Source organism: Macrobrachium nipponense, chromosome 18 (assembly GCF_015104395.2).
Source record: "Macrobrachium nipponense isolate FS-2020 chromosome 18, ASM1510439v2, whole genome shotgun sequence".
NCBI lineage: Eukaryota > Metazoa > Arthropoda > Malacostraca > Decapoda > Palaemonidae > Macrobrachium > Macrobrachium nipponense.
In genome coordinates, this window is record NC_087211.1 from 46,393,280 (window position 1) to 46,413,329 (window position 20,050).

Below are 20,050 nucleotides of genomic sequence, written 5' to 3' on the forward strand. Positions count from 1 at the left end.
CCTAAGCCTACAGCGTTAGCCATATAAACATAACTACCGATATGTTGTACAGCGAATACTTTAGGTTAGGCTAGGCTACTGAATATGCATACGATATATCATCGTGAACACTAGGCTAACCGTAGTTATTTATTCGATTTTCTCTTCATACTGAATATCGTAAGTCAATATGCATTGAACGGAGAATTACTTGATATTAACAATTATCGTATCGTATACGTAGAGGAAAGTAACCTTAAGACGAAGGAGCATATCTGAAAGACCAACCCTGGCCTAAAAGCTTCTGATGCAACGGAACTCGAAGCAGGAAAAAGCCTAAAGATGCTCTAAGGACACTGTGCCTCTAAACTACTACTTTTAATAGAAAACCGACCCAAAGAAGCCTGCACTCTCTTCCTAAACTAAACACTATGTTAGCCTATTATCCCTACTCGTCTATATCTGACCTAAGTTTTTATCATCCTGAGAACTTACACATCGAGGGAAGGGGAATCTGCTGCCACACTGCCTGCTCCGCGCCAGGGGGACGCAGATCCTGCCCTGTGGGCTTCCGGATCCCCATAACCCCCAGCACCGGTTAGGGCTGATTCTGGAACAGGCAGGGGAGCTGGAAAAGAACGATTAGTAATTTTAGTATCCCTATTGCTCGATCTATCCTCACATAATCTTGACATAAAATCGGTAACAGAGATGTCATACTCGATGTCAGCGTACTCTCAGTCTCTTAAAGAGCACTGTCTCTAAGTCTTTATCTTGATCTACGTTAGTCTCTTCCTGCCTACAGTTACTTCTTAATACGAGACCTTTCCTATGTTTGAGATACCCTAACATCTGGTCCAAAGACCACTCCTGACATTCCAAACATCTGGTCTTACATTATATTGAACAGGCCTACATTACGCATAAGGCAATGACTATCGTGTCATAGGGTACTCATCCTTTTTCTTGCATTGTTGGCAAAGACGATACGTTGTTGAACTTCCGCTCGTCGTTTCTGTGATGTCGTGGCCGAGGACGCAGTAGCCAGTAGTCGTTGTCGTAGCCTGTGTTGTTTTCTTCCTTTGGCAGAATCAATGTCTTAATGACAAGGTATTAAGAGCAATCCAACGTAATCCAAAGGAATGCGTAATTCGTCACCAAAATCAATCAAATCAAAGGTGCAAATGAAAGCCGGGCAAGACCAAAAAGGAGTTCGCTGTGGATACATCTGTACTCCACCGCGAACGATAAGTGATTGACGTGAGAGGGCAGGTGTGACCGGCCCGTGAGGCAGGCTACTAGCGGTGGGCTGGTAACTAGGTAACGAGGGTGTTTGCCAGGAGATTGGCAACACTGATCGTTTATTTTAACCAAGATTTGGTAAATTTTTAATAAATGATGGTTCGGGCTGGTAAGTGACCAGGGCTATTTCAGGTGTTCAGGGGGTGTATTGCAATATAGTTGTCTATCACAAGACTCCATACAATAGTACTAAATTGTAAATGAGAAAATAGCACTACACAGCAATGTCATAGATGTCATAGGAAAAGTAGAATGGTACCTTCTGTACTGTAGTACAAGGATAAGCAAAAGATTAGAAGTTTCTCCTAGGAAGAGAGAAACATTTCTGTGAAAATGGTAACTTGGCAGATTACAGTCTCATTCAACTAATACCATCTGTACACAACTGAAAACGAATTGGCAACCCTTCAGAAACTGACATACTTGGCATATAGGCCAGTTCTGTGAAGAAATATCATGAGAATGTGCCCCGTGACAACAGCTGATGGTAGGTCATTCAACTCTGCTTGCTAGCAAATACATTATAAGGCAGCCCAGTGACCAGCAAAGATGTGGTAAGCCATTTTCTAGTACAACCTGGTATAATCTGGGTTTTAATTATACTGCTAATGAAAAGCTGTGTAACTGATTTGCTAATGAAAATAATCTGTCATATTCAGATACATGGGATATCAATTAAATATATTTTAATGACATCTGGATAATGCAGGTAGACAAGCTTATCAAAATAGCAACCGTTTCTCAAATGTTTTTATAAGTAAAATTTTCCATATTTTTTCCTTTTTTTTTGCAGATTTTGAAACCAGATTGATGTTGAATTTTTATCATATGAAATAGAGCAATGTATATTACACTCCTTTTTCTTTCTGTAGTGAAACCCAAGGGAAACAAGATAACTCAAATAAAGTCAAGGTCCTAAAAACCTATTATGTACTAGTACTGTGAATATGAAAGCAAACAACCTTTTAAATAAATATTTAATTTAGAAACTCACTTCAAAAGGTAGTTTTATGAGATCTTTTAGCCAACAGGATGTTAAAAAGTTATTTCTAATCACTGTGGCATTGTTTTCCTAGACACCAATGGTATTAATACACAAAAACTCAAAATAGAAGACTATGAAAGAAACATGGTCGCTGGATGATTATATATTCAGGTACAACAATCCTAAAAATATCAAGTACCATGGGTACGTTGAGCCTTATTCTTAAATTACTGCACTTCCACAAAATGATAAACAGAAAAACTTTACTTACAGCCATCAAATAACACGCAACCAGAGTAGCCACTCCTAGTTCTCCAGCCTTGCAGTGAACATACACATGTCCATTTTCCATTCTCATCAAATTCTTTTATAAAATCAAACTCCCTGCTGAAGTTTGTCTATGCTAGGAGCTTCAAAATATTCGGTAGTACTCAGCTGAAGAAAGCTAACACCTACAGCTGCCCACTCCTGCAAAGCCAAAGGGATAACATTTGTCACTATAGTATTTAATATTTCTAGTAATGGCAAGACATCCTATTGTATCTTTAGAGGTGCTTTCCTGAGGTTTCTCTCTTTTATCCTATTCATAACTTACTTATAGATAATTATTTGATATTGTGAAATGTAGCTTACTTTTTCGCTCCACAATAAGCCTATAAAAGCTACTCTGCATTCTACATGAGAAGGCAGGTTCTCTGAAAGGTTGAACAAAGCAATCTAGTACAGTGCATCATGTAGTGAAGTATGAAGTTATTTTTGGGATGGGGAAAACTCTACAAATTCCGAAGGCTCCAGTTCATGGCGAAGCTATCACACACAAGCCTGGTCTAAGCTAGTCCAAGCTGATATAGCATCAACAAGCATAAGCTTGGCTAGCCTAAGTTTAAATAAAATGTTTGCACACAGACTGTGCATTGCTGATAAGTTTAAAAAAATGGCCAAATCTATCAAAAAATACCAAATAGTATATGTACAAAAGATTTTTTTTTTTTCAAATATGTACTATACCCTAATTCGTCTTTCCTAACCAGTCTAATCACTGTGGCATAAGAGCTGAAATTTACTCCAATATAATTACAGCAAGGTTTGATTATGTTAAAATGTTTGTAACCCAAAAACAATGGTAAATAAAAAGTGTTAGTAAGGTGCATTAGCATTACAATGTAACCCTTCAATGTATGTACAGTTTTTGGCTTAGTTTATGGATTTAAAATTTTAAAAGACTGAGTACAATATAATAACAAACTACCTAACCTTTGGCACAGACATTCATATGAACATCTTAAATGAAAAAAGAAACAAAAACAACTCATACTACTATACTTTTCCCTACCTAACCCCCACACAACTATAAGCATTTGGTAATTTCCCTCCTCCCAAACACACAGACAATAAAATGCACCAACTAACTGACTAAATCCAAATGAAACCACCACTACCATTATCTGTTAACCTACACAACAACAAATATTTCACAAGTTACCACACCTAATAATAAAGTCTGTTTATTTGATTGTTTTATGTACAATCAGACTGAAACCAAGCAAAAACTAGTGTTGAAAAGAAAACGTATCAATTCTCAGAGAAATCATTACTTCCAAAATTTACATAGCCCTGTCAAACACTTTTTCTTTTATTTGCAAATGTACACACAATTGCTACCAATGCCAGTTTCATACAAAGAGACACTTGTAGAAACCCTCCGAGCTCACATAATTGACTAACTATTTCCCTCTTCTTGAGGGAGGAAACTTCCTCCAAGAGGGCTGAAAACCTCTCTGAGTCTACAGAATAGGTAATCAAGATGATGGACTAATGGAGGTTTCTACTTTAATGGGACAGAGTAGCCCTATCTTAGAACTTTCCACGATCCACTGCTCTGCTCTTTTCTCACTCCACTTCTCTCAAAAGAGAAGGATCCTGGTACCTACTGGGGCACGAAGGATGTGGTCTTCACTTCCTTGAGGAAGATTTCTCTGAGGACTTCTTGATGGATCGGGACAAAAAATGGACATTTGTTCGAGGCCTAGATGAAGACCTCTGTCTACCTATGTGAAATAGATACTTGGTGCTGAAGGGGGAAAGCTCCTTTGGCAGCCTTGAAGACTTAGACAAGAAGTTCTGAGTAAGCTTCTTTTGCAATTCTGATGCAGTCTCATTAACAGTCGACTGTGGGAACAAATACTCATGAACTAGAGAGAAGAAGAAAAGCACAGACTTCTGAACCGTAGTGACTCTTTTGGTGGCGTATGAACACCAAAGTTCTCTCTTCTTCAAAAGACCCATTGCACAGAAAGAGGCCAATGCCAGAGACCCATCTCTAATGCATTTATCAGCATTAGAAAGGACATTGAGTAAGTCTGAGACAAACTCCACAGGTAAAGAAGGGTGGTCCTGTATCTTTTGTGCAAGGGAGCCCACCAACCAATCCAAAAAACTGACTACTTCAAACACCTTGAACATATTCCTAAGCCAATGATCCAGTTCAGCTGAAGAAAACATTACTTTGACCGACAAAAAGGCAGATACACGCGAGGAGTCAATGAGCCCAGAGAAGTCCACTTGGGAGGAGGCAGTGGCACCCAAGGAAGGAGCTTCTCCAGTGGCATAAGATAAATATCTTCTGCTAAACATGGGGTAATTGAATGAACCCTTCCCTTGCTCCCTCGTCTGAGAGCCAATTCTCTACTTCGCTCAGCACCTTTCTTGCTGAAACAGAGAGCACCATCTTGGGCAACCTGGGTGACCCAAGAGGTTGACTTATCATCTGGAAAGTGGATGCAGGTGAGGTCAGGGCTGCTGGTGAAAAATAAAATCAGAAAAATTATGAAGCAGGAAAAGCAGAAGAGCTGCATATGCCAAAGGATGAAACTCTTCATCTAAATCACCTTATCCAAATCCTCCTCAACAGATGACACTAGTGTTAACCTCTTCATTACCGAAAGTTTGTTTGGAGGTAGGCGGGTACCACCATTCAAGTCTACTACACCGCCGCGGGTGCATAAAGGTGGTACGAAAAGTACCACCAAAACTCCTCTTTTCAGATAGGGACTTCCAATCATTCTGTAATTTCGGTTTGAAGAGTTTGGAACAAAATAAACAGTATGACACGATGCCAGACGTATGATGAACGCAAAAAAATATTATACTGTTATAGTAGTGTGTAGGTGACAGATGAACTGCGTCTCAACAAAAATCACAAAACCAGACAACGTAAACATGTAATAGCTTCTACCTAAGTATAAAAACCAGTTGCATCATCATTTTACTGTATTTATTTATTTATTCACTTATTAAATTTTACAAATAAAAGATATGAACACCAGATAAATGAGTAAAAAGGTAAAAAGTAAAGCTTATAGTAACTTTATATATAAAAAACCAAACCAGAGAAAAGCAAAATGCGATTTTTTCTGAGGACAAGAAACTTGAAAATTAGTTTAGATACCCCTGATATACCCCTAAAGTTGTTTTCTGTTGATGAAAGAAACTAATCTTAGAAAACGACATCCGCCCATTTTTGAGAGATATACTATAAAATTTGCGATTTCCATATTTATCGGCAGGGCTTTTGCATTAGTTGTTGCTCTTTTTTTTGTTATTACGTGCTTATTTACTGTTCTATTTTGATAATACTTTATGTGCATGTTCCAGGTGGATATACCAACATTCTGTAAGACCGAATTACTATTCAAGACTATAGTTTTCTCACCAACCACCAGTGTCCCTTGTACAAGGGACACTAGCGAGAGATTCGGATCGGCAGCGAACGCAATGTTTACATTCTGCTCACCCACCCGGTAAAGAAGGGGTTAAGGATAACTCCATAACAGACTTAGCAGCAGGGGTAGGCTCCTTCAAAAAGCCTGGAATGTCACCTAATTCCTGCTGAATGAGAGCAATGACAATCCACACTAAAGGAGCAGGAGTCAGATGTCAAAAAGCTGGAGCTGGTGCCAAGAACTTAGAAAAGGAGACTGGGCAATTGGGTGCTGAATGGTCTCTGGTACATATGGGTGCTACGGGTGCTCAGGAGCTTCTGAAAGCTCAGGCAATAGTGGGCGCTCAGACACTCCAGCACCTAACAGAGGCCACTTAGTGCTTGTTTCTGTGGGAGTGAAAGATGAATGTTTGGGCAGTAAAACTTGATGCTCTTCCTCTGAACATTGTTGAGAAATGCTCTGGGCTGTTCCACAAACTGTAGGAAGGCTCAGAGTCCCTGACTTTCTTGCAAGGTACATAAGGAGTGCAGGATACATCCATTGCAGGCCTTTTCAATGGCCTTGACTCATCACTGAAACACCACTGTTCAAGGCTAGATCCCCCTGAGCTAGAGGAAAGATGATACACCTCTGAAAAGATGCCTTTCCACTGGCTGTCTGTTGTTCCCTGATACCTGACATCAGGTGCCACAGAGGGGCTGACTACCTGTGGGGCAGACCCCAATGACCTTCCTTAGGCCTCTGGTATGACTTCTCCCAGTCTCCCAGTTTTAGGGGAATGTACCATGGACCTTTGCCTAGGAGAACTTGCACTATTAGCACTCACTTTACTTACTTGGTCCATAAGGGTTTGAACCAAAGCCCCAAATTGGGCCATAGAATCCATGATCAACCCACACTTTGATTGACAATCTTGTCATGAGGCTGGCAGTACATTGGGGGTCAGAAGATGGGAGCCAGGGTAGGTAAAAGGATAGGTTGTGTGTACAGCTGGAGAACTGGGAATAGGGGACATTAAAGAAGCAAGATACAATAGGCATCAATACTACCAGAAGACCTAGCAGATTCCTGACTAACTGGAGTCTTTTTATCATACCTAACAGTTGCCTTTCTTCCTGTCCCTTTCGAATTTAGTGGATGAGAATTTAAGACTTTCCAACTCTATAGAATAGACTTGACCCCTACAATTCGTGATAACGGTGTGAGAGTCCTATTTCACTGAAGTCAACCTCTTATTGCAGCCTTTGCTCCAATAATGAGTACCAAATGTAGTAGTACTTGCATCAGACATGGTCAAAGTAGTCACCTACCAAAAAGTCTTAATAACTGACTGAAAAAATAAAAATAACTCTCAATAAAAAAGAAGTCAAATTGTTAAAAATTCGGCTTTCTAAGAAAACCTATCACTGTATAAATTGCTGAAGGCTACCAAAAAAGCAATATACTTCACCAATTGTAAGCCAATTGTCTCAAACTGTCAACTAGCAAAGTAATGAATTCCAAAAATACATGAAAGCTCACACCCTTTGTCGTAAGCTGGCAGAAACAATCTAAGCTCTTTGCTGAGTCGTTTCTCTTTTACCTGAAAGTGGGCGGGCTAGTTCTGACACCAAAACAAAAGAATCACTACAACAAATTTCAAAGTTTTAGCTGCTGTACTAGATGAAACTATAGCTATGTAATTAGTACTTGGTAAGTTACTTATATAATATTTAGCAATTAACATTTAAAATATTGTATTAGGGCTAACTTACCTCTTCCATGTTTGAAAGAAACTTTAGCTCATAGGTCCTCATTCATAGAAAATAACACCTCGGACAACTTCCTTTTCTCACTAACTGAAAAAGAAGTAAGATCCCAACAATAATACTTCTTCCTAATAAATATTGGGCAAAGGAATTTTAATAATATTAAGCACATACACTATCCACAGCAAAAGGCAAACTTGCATATCAAGATGTACTAGTTGCAAAACTCCAATAGGCTTACCTGCTTTGTCATATTTCTGAAGGGAAGGGCACCCAAGATCACACGATTGTCTATGCGATCAAACCAATGTCTGGCGGAAAATTTTTCCATGAAGACATTGAAGACAAGTGTTGGAACAAACGTGACTCTGGGCGAAGAAATCTTACCCATGCTAGCTCTATCCATTGGCTATTAACGATAAGACAACTATTAGCTACCATGTAAAGTACGTGCACATACAAAAATAGCATGATACATGACAATAGACTTGGAGACTCATAACCAAACCCCCTATTGTATGAGACTTGTCTGAATATAGACAGGAAAAACACAATGTCACTGATAACTATCTTGGATATATAGCTCATAACTCTACCATAACTACGTATTAGTATTGTTACTAATGACTATTACTATTGTTTATAATTATTCTTGCATGCAAAGTTGAAGTGTTAAGGTTAGTTCTTAATACAGCAACTTTGCAAGAATAATTCTCATTACTATCTTGTACATGTCAGCTTTTCCCTTTATGGGGGACCGCCATAAATTGAGCTCTCTCAACATGTGTCTCTTGGGTACCTTCTGCCTGAATTCCTATCTGGTCTAAAGTCTTTGTGTCTGTCCTTTTATCAAGATTTCCTACACATTCCAGTAGGTCTAGATCCTTTTACTTCCACATAAACCACTTTTCAGACTGGCTACTCCTCACCTAACATTCTTGGTCACACCTTTCTAAAATTATTTCTATTTACTTCATTCATACAAAAGTTTCTGATGTAAAGATTTAAAATGGTTTAGGCATCATAAATCTTTGCTCTGTTCACTGGTATATTTTGATACCTGCTCCACAATCCAAATTTCATGCTTAGGTTTGTTTGTTTGTTTGTATGTTTTTACGTAGCATGGAACCAGTAGTTATTCAGCAATTGAACCAATGGCTTTACGTGCCTTCCAAACCATGTCGAGAGAGAACTTCTATCACCAGAAATACACATCTCTCATACCTCAATGGAATGCCTGAGAATCGAACTCGCGGCCACCGAGGTGGCAGGCCAAGGCCATACTGATCATGCCACTGAGGCGCCTTTCATTCCTGGGTAGTAAAAATGTTCTTGTCCTTCTAAGATCCAGTCCTCTACCACAAAAGACTTCACCTCTTCCAGTTTGCTTTTCTTATACAGATTTAGCAGCAACGAACTCTTCCATCAAATTTTTGTTGAACAACAAACCCATTACTCAAAATTTACCCCCTTTAGTAATTGGAAAAATGCCCAGTTTCATCAAAAGAAGCTGTTGTTAACAAGGAACCTTAGTTGAAAAATGTACTAAAGATAACTCTGTACCTGCAAAATACAGCTTCTGGGTAGACCACATCCAACTGGCTCACATCATATCTGTGAATCCATTTTTACTTCTCATCATGCGACATATGTTGACTTTACTCTCTTATACCGCTGTGCTGTTTGTGTTCTTTTAACAGTAACCATTTTAACAATCTGTAAATTTCAGTGTTCCGCACGAGGTTCTTAAGGTATTTCCGTTTCCCTTTTCAAGTCAGCCTTATTTTCCATCTACTGGGGCAATTTTATGGATTTCTGAGTGTTTATTACTGTTATAGGTTTTGGGCACTCAGTATGGAATTTTTATTCTAAAATTAATATTAATAATACTTACCTGTATAATTTATCTAGCCCTAAATCCCCAAAAACCACACCAAATTTTACCACATTGGCAACCCTGTTACCTCCTATTCTGTCCGCTAGTTGGCAACGCTGCCGTTGACAGTTACAAAATTTTCCCTGATAATCAATCGTGATAGGCAGATTGTGGGGTAGGATGGGTGGGACTAGATAAATTATAAAGGTAAGTATCATTAATATTAATTTTAGAATAAAAATTCCATATTAATAAACATTACCTTAATATAATTTATCAAGCCCGATTAACCACATTGAAAAGGAGGAGGGAATCTGAGTACAATTTCCCCTTCGGACAGAATAGGACATAAAACAATCAAAGAAATATATATCATAGGCAGTTAAAAAACTCAACCCGAGGTCTAAGATACTAAGAACTCCAAGTCTCCTACCCTAATGCCGCAGAACTGCGGTAGTAAAGGACAAGGAGTAAGTGTATAGTCAGTCAGTCTGTACTAAAGTCAGGTGACTGACCAGGTGACCAGTCAGACAAAAAGAGGACAGCAAGGCTGCACCCTGATGACTATCAAGCACTACAACGACACCTGCTCTCTCACAAATGTCTGGCGCCAAGAGAGAGGATCGGGTATTGACAACTCTTTAACTGAAGGATGAGTGCCTGGACTGCCTGGGCAATTCAAAGCTAAGCAAACATTGGGGGTACATCAACGCAACCCAAAGTCGCCAGCAGCGATATCGGCTCTTGAGCAACTCCTGACTCTAGCTTTCTGGTGCCAAGAGAAAGGAGCGCGGAGCAAAAAGGCGACTCAGTCCCGAAGGATGAGTGCCGGCAGTCCAACCTGGTCTCATGTTAAACAATCATCGGAGGGTGTATCAACGCAACCGACGTCTTCAACAAGAAACTCAGGGCTACTAAATGTCGCCTGATCTCGCACGAGTGTCTGACTCCGAGAAAACAGGTGAGAAAAAGTAGATGGTGAACGAGTCACCAGATGACAGCAGGCGATCCATCGACTAACTCCCTATCCAGAAGGACAATGGAAGAAGCGTGAGTCGTCAGGACAAGTGAACCAGTGGCTAGTCCTAGGTCGACATCGACTTTGGGGGAAGCATAGTCGCCAGTGCCGACAACCCAGTGGCTGGTCCCATGTCACTCTGACAATGGAAGCAGCATGAGTTGTCAAGCAGCTAGTCCTTGTCATCAACAACACCTAAATACCAAACTGCCTAATTCCCATTATAACTAAACCAAAAACTGCTGTAAGTTATAATGTAAAAAAAAAAATATATACAACAAAATGAAAAAATAATATACAGGTAGCAACCAACGTAAAACAGGAAGACTACCTAATTCTCCTGTCTGACGACCTGTCCTGCCATCATCAACGGGCCCAAGGAACGAAGGTCGCCTAGAACTATAGATATATCCCTCAAGTAAAAAAAGAAAAAGAAAAAAAAAAAAAATTAGAACGCTAAGTTGCCGCCTCAAGCACCTTGGCGACTGTGACGTTCTTCATAAAAGCTACTAGTGTAGCAACTGCTCTAATACTGTGTGCTCTCGGCGTCTGGCCCTCACAGGCAGCCGAACCATCAGTTTTAATAACAAGATCTCTGAGAAAAAAGGATACACCATTCTTTGATATAGGTCTCTTGACATTTCGGGGTGAAACAAACAGATGATGGGGACGACCCTGAATGTCCTTCGTCCGTCGTAAAAAGCATGAGAGCGCCCTAACAGGGCAAAGAACTAATTCCTCATTTAAATTACCGACAAAGTCGACCAGCGACTTCAGCACGAAAGACCTGGGAATGGGATTATCAGACGATTCAGTCTTTACGACAAATTCGGGAAGGTATGACAAAATCATGTCTTGTCCAGATCTAGCAACCAGAAAAGTGTGCACTTGCAGTTCACCCACCCTCTTGACTGCAGCCAGCGAGACAAGGAAGAGTGTCTTAGAAGAGAGGTCCCTAAAATCGGCCGTATTCAGATCGATGGAAATCATCCAGTCCCCCATCCTGACGGATGAAAGAACAGTCTGAACAGTCTCCACTCGGAACTTGGACTTAAGAATGAACGTGTTCAAGACCGAAAGATCTATGATGGGGCGCCAGGCACCCGAGGCCTTTAGAACTACAACACCCGTGAGTAAAACCCGGGAGGAGGAGGAGCTCGCTCTATGGCATCCTTCTCCAAGACAGCCGAAAGCTCCTTCTCCAAGGCTTGACCCCAGATTGAGTGCAGGGAATAACCGCTGAACTCGAGAGGACGATTGGAAAGTGGAGGTCTCAAAACAAAAGGGAACTCACAAACCTACCTTCAGGACCTCCACCACCCAAGCATCCACTGCTCTCTCCAGCCAAGCTGACCAATGGCGAGACACAAGCTCCTACTGTGGTCTCCGGGAGAGGTAATGACTCCTACTTTCGAAAATTCTTACGCAGAGGCAAGGAAGAAGAAGAAGGAGGAGGTCCCCCTGGAGGTTGAGCTCTTCCCCTGCCCTTAGAGCAACGCCAAGAACCTCTCCAGTGTTTCAAAGAGTGACCACCAGAGGAGGAAGCTGAGGCGCCAGAAACCTGAGATGAACTCTGGAAAAACGAGCCAGAAGGAGGAGGTTGTTGGGCTGGAGCAGAAGGTACGAATCTGGCACTAAACTTACACTTACTCCTTGAAGGAACGGGAGGAAGACCAGAGGAAAAAGCCCTTGATAAGGCCCAGTGAGCTTGGGAAGAGGCATCACCTTGATGTTCCTTCGAAAACTCAAGATATATCAAATAGGGAATCGCCAAGGAGAAGAGGACAACAAACGGCTTCTCTGATACAGGCTACGCCTTAGAGAAACAAGAAAGGCCTGCATTGAAGCGGCAAGCTCATTCTGCATTAAAAGACCTCCGAGGACCCACATATTGAAGGATTGAGCTTCTTGTAAGGGGCTCATAACAGACTCCATGGCAATAACGTCTTCGATTGAGAAAGAGACCGAAGCCTCGGAAAGCAAAGGTTGACCCGAAAGTCGGACAAAATCAGGATTTGGTTGGGGTGGTCGAGAGAATGAAGTATCATCCGCCACCTGGTAAACTCCTCTCCGGTGTCGTAGAAGAGAAGAGAGCTTCCTCTTCCCTTCCCCGATCACCTTCAAAAGTTTAGCGAATCCACGTCATCATCATCATCAGATCCTAACTGAGAAACTTCCCCTGAAGTAAGATCCTGACGACTAGCTATCTTAGGTCTAACACTAATACCCCTCCCCCCTTCTCCTAAATAAGCGCCCTTTGGCACTGTTACGGGACTAACAGGGGACATATTGGGTAAAGAATCGTCAGGCACCTGCCCGGACCGGATCCCCCTTAGGCCTTCGCCACGACGAGGTTCACAAGCCGGGGTATCTGTCGCACCGTTACCCATGGTGCTGTCGACAGGTACCTGACGAGGAGCTGAAAATGAATCTAAAAAGTGTGTTAGACATTCTAGTAAAAGCTTCTTCAAAATTCTCCGACAGCTTGTTAAACTTTGCTGAAATGTGTCTATCTAGCTAAACTAAGCTGTAATTTTTCAAACTTTTGTTTCCAACTAGTTTTCCATCGCCAAAACCTTTGAATCAACATCAAAACGACTTCACTATTTACCAGTTGTGCAGGTGGCAAAGCATCAATTAATTCGGAATCGGAATCACACAATACCGAAACCGAAGAGCTAGAACCAAGAGCGCACAAATCAAGGAAATCATTAGATACAGGTCTAGCTACCGATTTATTTTTCTCCTTAATAAATCTGTTACGCTGCAAGATTCTTTAATGTTTCATATAGGCCAAGTCGTCAAGTCTTCGTCAGACCAAGGCATACATAAGTCACAACGATCGATAAGTCAAGTCACAAACCTGTCCACAACAAAGCTACAAATGTCATGGGGTTAATACTCCCTACTACTCATCCTTGTCCCACAAGCCGGACAATTCCTGATGTTGCTGGCAGAAAGAAGCATCGAATTATCTTGTCAATCCACTGGACTGTTGGACAGGTCACATAATTCCGGGTCGCGCAAAAATTCGTAATATAATACGTATAAATACCACAGTAGAAATAAAAGTTAATTCACTATTTCGTGGATGTAATACGTGAGTGGTAATTAACATAGAGTCACATTAACAATTAATGAGAGCTTTAAAGGCACCAAAAGGTTTAGGAAATTTATAATGAGCGGCCGTGATGTAAACAACACGGCCGCTCGTTAACAACTGATTTTCAGGGAAGGTTTTGTAACTGTCAACGGCAGCGTTGCCAACTAGTGGACAGAACAGGAGGTAACAGGGTTGCCAATGTGGTAAAATTTGGTGCGGTTTTTGGGGATTTAGGGCGGTTTTTGGGGATTTAGGGCTAGATAAATTAAATTAAGGTAATGTTTATTAATATCTTAAGTACAGTGGTAACTCAAGATACGAAATTAATCCGTTCCAAGGCGCCTTTCGTATCATGAGGTTTTCATATCTAGGACCACATTTTACATGTAAAATGGTTAATCCATTCCAAGCCCTCCAAAAACAGCCCAGTAAATTTCATAATAAAGCTAAATTGACCTATAAACAATGAAATACTACAACAATTTGGACCATTCAATACCTAAATTAATAACGTACTGCTAATTACCAGTAAATAAAGTGTATTAGTGTACATGGTATACAAGAAATACTGTATGTATGAGGTAAAATGTGGAAGCTTACCTTTCGAGTGAGGCTATTTCCGAAAGTGGCGACAGAGGAGGAAGACAAACGGCAGATACATACGTACACTAAACTTCACGAAACACAAAAAAATTTAAGGGAAACTAAACTAAAATTTATGAAACACATTAACAAAACTGTAACAAAATTTCAACTTCATCACCACTTTCAACTTTCTGTTTTTTAATATCACTTGGTTCTTCCTTTTTACTTACTCCTGCTAATACTAAAGGCCTCTTTAAAAAATAACTATCCAAGGAAGATTGCTTCTGCCTACTTTTCACAATGTTCCTGAAACGACTCAGGCAAACGTAATCGAACTGCGCAAGCATACAACCTGTGTGAGCCTTTTCAGGGTGTTTTTTTTCTACAAACGATTGCACTTTATGAAAAGCAGCTAGAACATCCTTAATTTCTGCTGTTGTCATAGGGTTGTCCTCCACCTCCTCGCCGCTTCTAGAGAACTCCTCTTGAATGACGTTATGTTGCATGGCCTCCAACTCCTTCAGGTCATCCGTCGTAAGCTCCTCTTGGTGCTCCTCGAGAAGGTCATTGATGTCGTCCTCGTCGACGACCAGCCCATGGACTTTGCGAGTGCAAACGATCTTGTCAAGATCTGGTTCCAAAACAGTTTCAGGATCGTCAACTGTTTCTGAATCTGCAGCACCAGCTTCGCCCACGTTGAATCCCTCGAAGTCTCGGGCGGATACGGCATCAGGCCAGAGTTTCCTCCACGAGGAATTCAAGGTTCGCCTCGAAACCTCCTGCCAAGCGTCGAAACATCTCTTGAAAAAATGTTTCGTATACAGCTTCTTAAAGTTCGATATCACTTGCTGGTCCATGGGCTGGAGGAGAGGGGTGGTGTTAGGCAGAAGATAAAAGAATCTTGATGAAGGAATACTCCGCTAGGATATCTTCCTCGAGGCCAGGAGGGTGGGGAGGGACATTGTCCAACACCAGCAGACATTTCAGAGGGAGGCGCTTCTCTTCCAAGAATTTCTTCACTGTTGGGCCGAAACACAAATTTACCCACTCCATGAACAAAAGCCTCGTTACCCAGGCTTTCGCATTAGCCCTCCACATCACTGGAAGCTTCTCCTTAAGCACTTTGTGGGCCTCGAAGGCTCGAGGAGTCTCGGAATGATACACCAGTAGGGGCTTCACCTTGCAAATCCCCACTGGCGTTTGAACAAAGTGCGAGCGTAAGCCTGTCTTTCATAGGCTTATGCCCGGGTAGCTTCTTCTCTTCCTCCGTGATGTACGTCCGATGAGGCATTTTTTTCCAAAAAAGGCCAGTCTCATCACAGTTGAAGACTTGCTGAGAACTGTAGCCTTCCTTGGTCATCATCTTGTCTGAACGTCTTTTTAAAGGCTTTGGCCGCTTTCGTGTCCGAGCTGGCAGCCTCCCCATGCCGCACCACCGAATGGATACCAGTCCGTTTACGGAATTTCTCGAACCACCCATGCGAAGCCTTGAACTCTGGGGTTGGCGTTGATGTCCCTTCTCCTCTGTTGTCTTCCCCCTGGGCAATCAAATCGCCGAAAATAGCGCTGGCCTTGTGGGAGATTGTCGTCTCTGTTATCATATCGCCAGCAATTTCTTTGTCTTTTATCCAGACAAGAAGCAGCCGTTCCATCTCGTCGTGCACATGGGTCCTCTTGCTGGACAAAATAGTGATACCCTTGGAAGGTGTAGCTGCTTGGATGACATCCTTCTGCTTAAGGATGGTGCCTATTGTCGACGGATTTCGGCCGTATTCCTTGGCGATCACACTCAATCACATACCAGCTTCATACTTCTTGATAATCTCCATCTTTGTCTCCAAAGAGAGCATTCGCTTCTTTCCGTGAATTTCAACTTTCTTGGGACCCATGACTACGTTATACTGTACGTAATTTACATATAAGTAGAGTAAAGTTTTCACACAACACGATAAAGTACGTATACTGCAACGAAATCACTAACGAATTTACGTTAATAAACTATGTAAATCGTTAGACCGAACGAATACCGCATGCGTACGATACAGATGATGCTGTGCAGTGGCCAAAGAAGCACGCCGCTATGTAGATGCATCATGGGAGGGATGCTGACCAATAGGAAGGATCTCATGGCGGTGACTAGCATCAGGAACCAAAGGGAGAGCAGGAGAGTACCGGGTCTGGAAGTAGATCTGTTTGCTACAGAGGCAAACCACAAGCTGCCTTGTTATGTAGCCCCAAATCTGGACCCTCTAGCATACGCTACGGACTCCCTGAGTATAGATTGGAACCAGTGGACGAAGATTTATTTATTCCCTCCAGTGAACCTTCTCCTGAAGGTGCTGCACAAGTTGAGATCCTTCGCAGGTCAGGTGGCTCTCATAGCTCATCACTGGCCCAAGAGCAATTGGTTTCCCCTTCTCCTGGAACTAGGTCTTCGTCCTCACCCTCTCCCGGACTTGAGGCTGTCGCAACAAGTTCAAACGAGGACTGTGTTCGATTCCTCAGGTCTTCACAAAAATGATATGTAATGATACAATTAAGTTTGTTCATACTTACCTGGCAGATATATATATAGCTGATAATTTCCGACACCGACAGAATTTTAATTTAAAACTTACGACACACGTAGTGGGAGTCAGGTGGTTAGTACCCATTCCCGCCGCTGGGAGGCGGGTATCAGGAATCATTCCCATTTTCTATTCATAATTTTTATTTCCACTGTCTCCTGAGGGGAGGTGGGCGGGTACTTAATTATATATATCTGCAGGTAAGTATGAACAAACTTAATTGTATCATTACAATATCATTTTGTTCATGCAACTTACCTGTCAGATATACATATAGCTGAATCCCACCTTTGGTGTGGGAGAGACAGAATAGAGGATTTAGGAAACACATATGTGCAGATAATTGATATCTTGATTCCTTACCTGTTAGCATAGCTGGCTTCGTGATTACTGGCACGTAAGTCTGCTTGTGCTACTAGAGTTGCCAGCAAGGTAGAGACCTATGAAGCTGGTGCACTCCAGATGATCTGTCAACAGGGGCGAGACCACGACGTGACTAGACCATGGACCCATACTAATGAGGGCAACGAGACAAAAATACACCACCTGGCTTAGTTTACCAAAGTATCCCACTTAACTAAGCTAATGGAAGGAGACCCGCCCCAGGCGTCACCCACAACCATAAACACAAAAATTAAAAACCCCTAATCCCTAAGGGATAGGATGAGTGTTACCTCCTGCCCCAAAACAGTGTCTGCAGCAGAATGTATGGTCCGAGGGAGAAGCAATTTTCGTATGTCACTTTCACCTCCCGCAGGTAGTGTGAAGCGAACACCGAATTGCTTCTCCAAAATGTGGATTCAAAATATCTTTGAGAGCCATATTTTGTGAAAGGCTACGAACAGTAGCAATAGCTCTCACTTCGTGAGCTTTTACTTTCAGAAGCTTTAAATCACTGTCACTACACTATTATGCGCTTCTTGAATCGTATTCCTGATGAGAACGCCAGTGCGTTTTTCGACAGAAGATCAGGTTTCCTCACTGAACACCACAAATTGTCCCGATGAACCTCTGCAAGCTTTAGTTCTCTGCAGATAGAACTTTAGAGCCCTGACAGGACACAGGAATCTCTCACGTTCGTTCCCAACTATATCTGCCAACCCTTTGATTTCGAAAGGACCTCGGCCAAGGCGGTTGGAAGGATTCTCGTTCTTTGCTAAGAACATGGGACTTAAAGAACACACCGCACTACTTTCTGAAAAGCCGATCTGTTTGCTAATGGCCTGAATTTCGCTAACCCTCTTCGCCGTCGCCAGAGCGGTTAGGAAGATCGTTTTTCTTCGTTAGATTCCTGATAGAAACTGAATGAAGCGGTTCGAAGTTACTCGACATACAAATATTTGAGTACCACATCCAAGTTCCACGAGGGTACTTTTAGGCTGGACTACCTTCCTAGTTTCGAACGATCTAATGAGATCGTGAATGTCCCTATTATTAGACAAATCGAGTCCTCTGTGTCTAAAGACTACCGAAAGCACGCTCCTGTAGCCTTTAATAGTCGGAACAGCCAACTTTACTTCTTCTCTCAGATGAAGAAGGAAGTCAGCTATCTGCTCACAGAGGTTGTGGTGGAGGAAATGCCCTTCTTCCTGCACCAGGATCTGAAAGACAGCCCACCCCTTCGATTGGTACAATAGCGATCGAGGAGGGCCTCCTTGCGGTGGCAATCGCCTTCGCCACAGGTCTTGAAAAACCCCTCGCTCTGGCCAACTTCTTGATAGTCTGAACGCAGTCAGACTCAGAGCGGGGAGTTTTGTGGTACTCTCGAAGTGGGGGTCTGTCTGAGTAGATCTTTTCCTTAAGGGTAGATCCTCGGAAAGTCTACCAGGAAGGACATCACCTCTGTGAACCAGTCGGCTGCCGGCCAGAAGGGGGGCGATGAGTGTCATCCTCGCTCCTTCCGATGCCGCAAACTTCCTCATCACTTCCCCGAGGATCTTGAGCGGGGAAAAGCGTATATGTCTAGGTTCCGACCAACTCCAAAGTAGGGCGTCTACTGCGACTGCTCCCGGGTCCAGAACTGGCGAGCAATAGAGTTGAAGTCTTCTCGTCCTGGACGTTGCGAAGACATCCACCTGTGTGGACAGCCCCACAGATTCCACAGCGATGGCAAACCTCTTGGTGAAGGGTCCACTCTGTCGGCAACAGCTTGTCCTCGTCGACTGAGAAGGTCCGCCCGAACATTCTGTACTCCTGACACGAACTTTGTCAGGATCGTGACTTCTTGCGCTTTTGCCCACAACAGGAGTTCCTTTGCGATGGCAAACAGAGAAGGCGAGTGAGTTCCCCCTTGATTTCTTAGGTATGCCAGCGCTGTGTGTGTCCGCATTGATCTGAACGACTTTGCCGGATACTTCTTCCTGGAAAAACCTGAGAGCCAGATAAATGGCTGACAGCTCTTTCAGATTGATGTGCCAGGACACCTGTTCCCCTCTCCAGGTGCCGACACTTCTTTCCCTCCCAGTTGTTGCTCCCCAACCCGTGGACGACGCGTCGGAAAACAACACTAGGTCGGGTTCCGAAGTTTGAGGGAGAGTCCTTCTGCGAGTTTCCGAGGATCTGACCACCACTTAGGTGATCCTTCACCTCTCTCGTTAAGCACAAGATCGCCCCCAGATCTTGCTTGTTCTTCCAACTGTTGGCTAGGAAGAATTGAAGAGGTCTGAGGTGGAGCTTCCCAGAGAAACAAACTTCTCCAGTGAGGAAATGGTCCCCAGCAAACTCATCCATTCCCTCACGCCGAGCATGTTTCCTTCCCCCCAGAAAGGTCGCCACTTTCTCCAAGCATTGAGTTGTCGCCCTGGGACTGGACTGACAGCCCGAAAAGCCACTGAGTCCATCTGAATCCCCAGATAGACTAAAGATTGAGACGGCGTCAAAATGCGACTTTTCGAGGTTTACCAGGGAGAAGCCCCAGGGACTTTGCCTCCAACGTCATGGTCGTGTGCAGGTCCTCCAGACACCGTTCGCGCGATGAGGCTCGAATAAGCCAGTCGTCTAGGTAGAGAGAGATCCGTATATTCTCCAAATGAAGCAGCCTTGCTACGTTCTTCATTAGGATGGTGAAAACCATCGGCGCTGTGGTCAGACCGAAGCAAAGTGCCCTGAATTGGAATACCTTCCCTTCAGGACAAATCGCAGGTATTTCCTTGATTGGGGATGGAT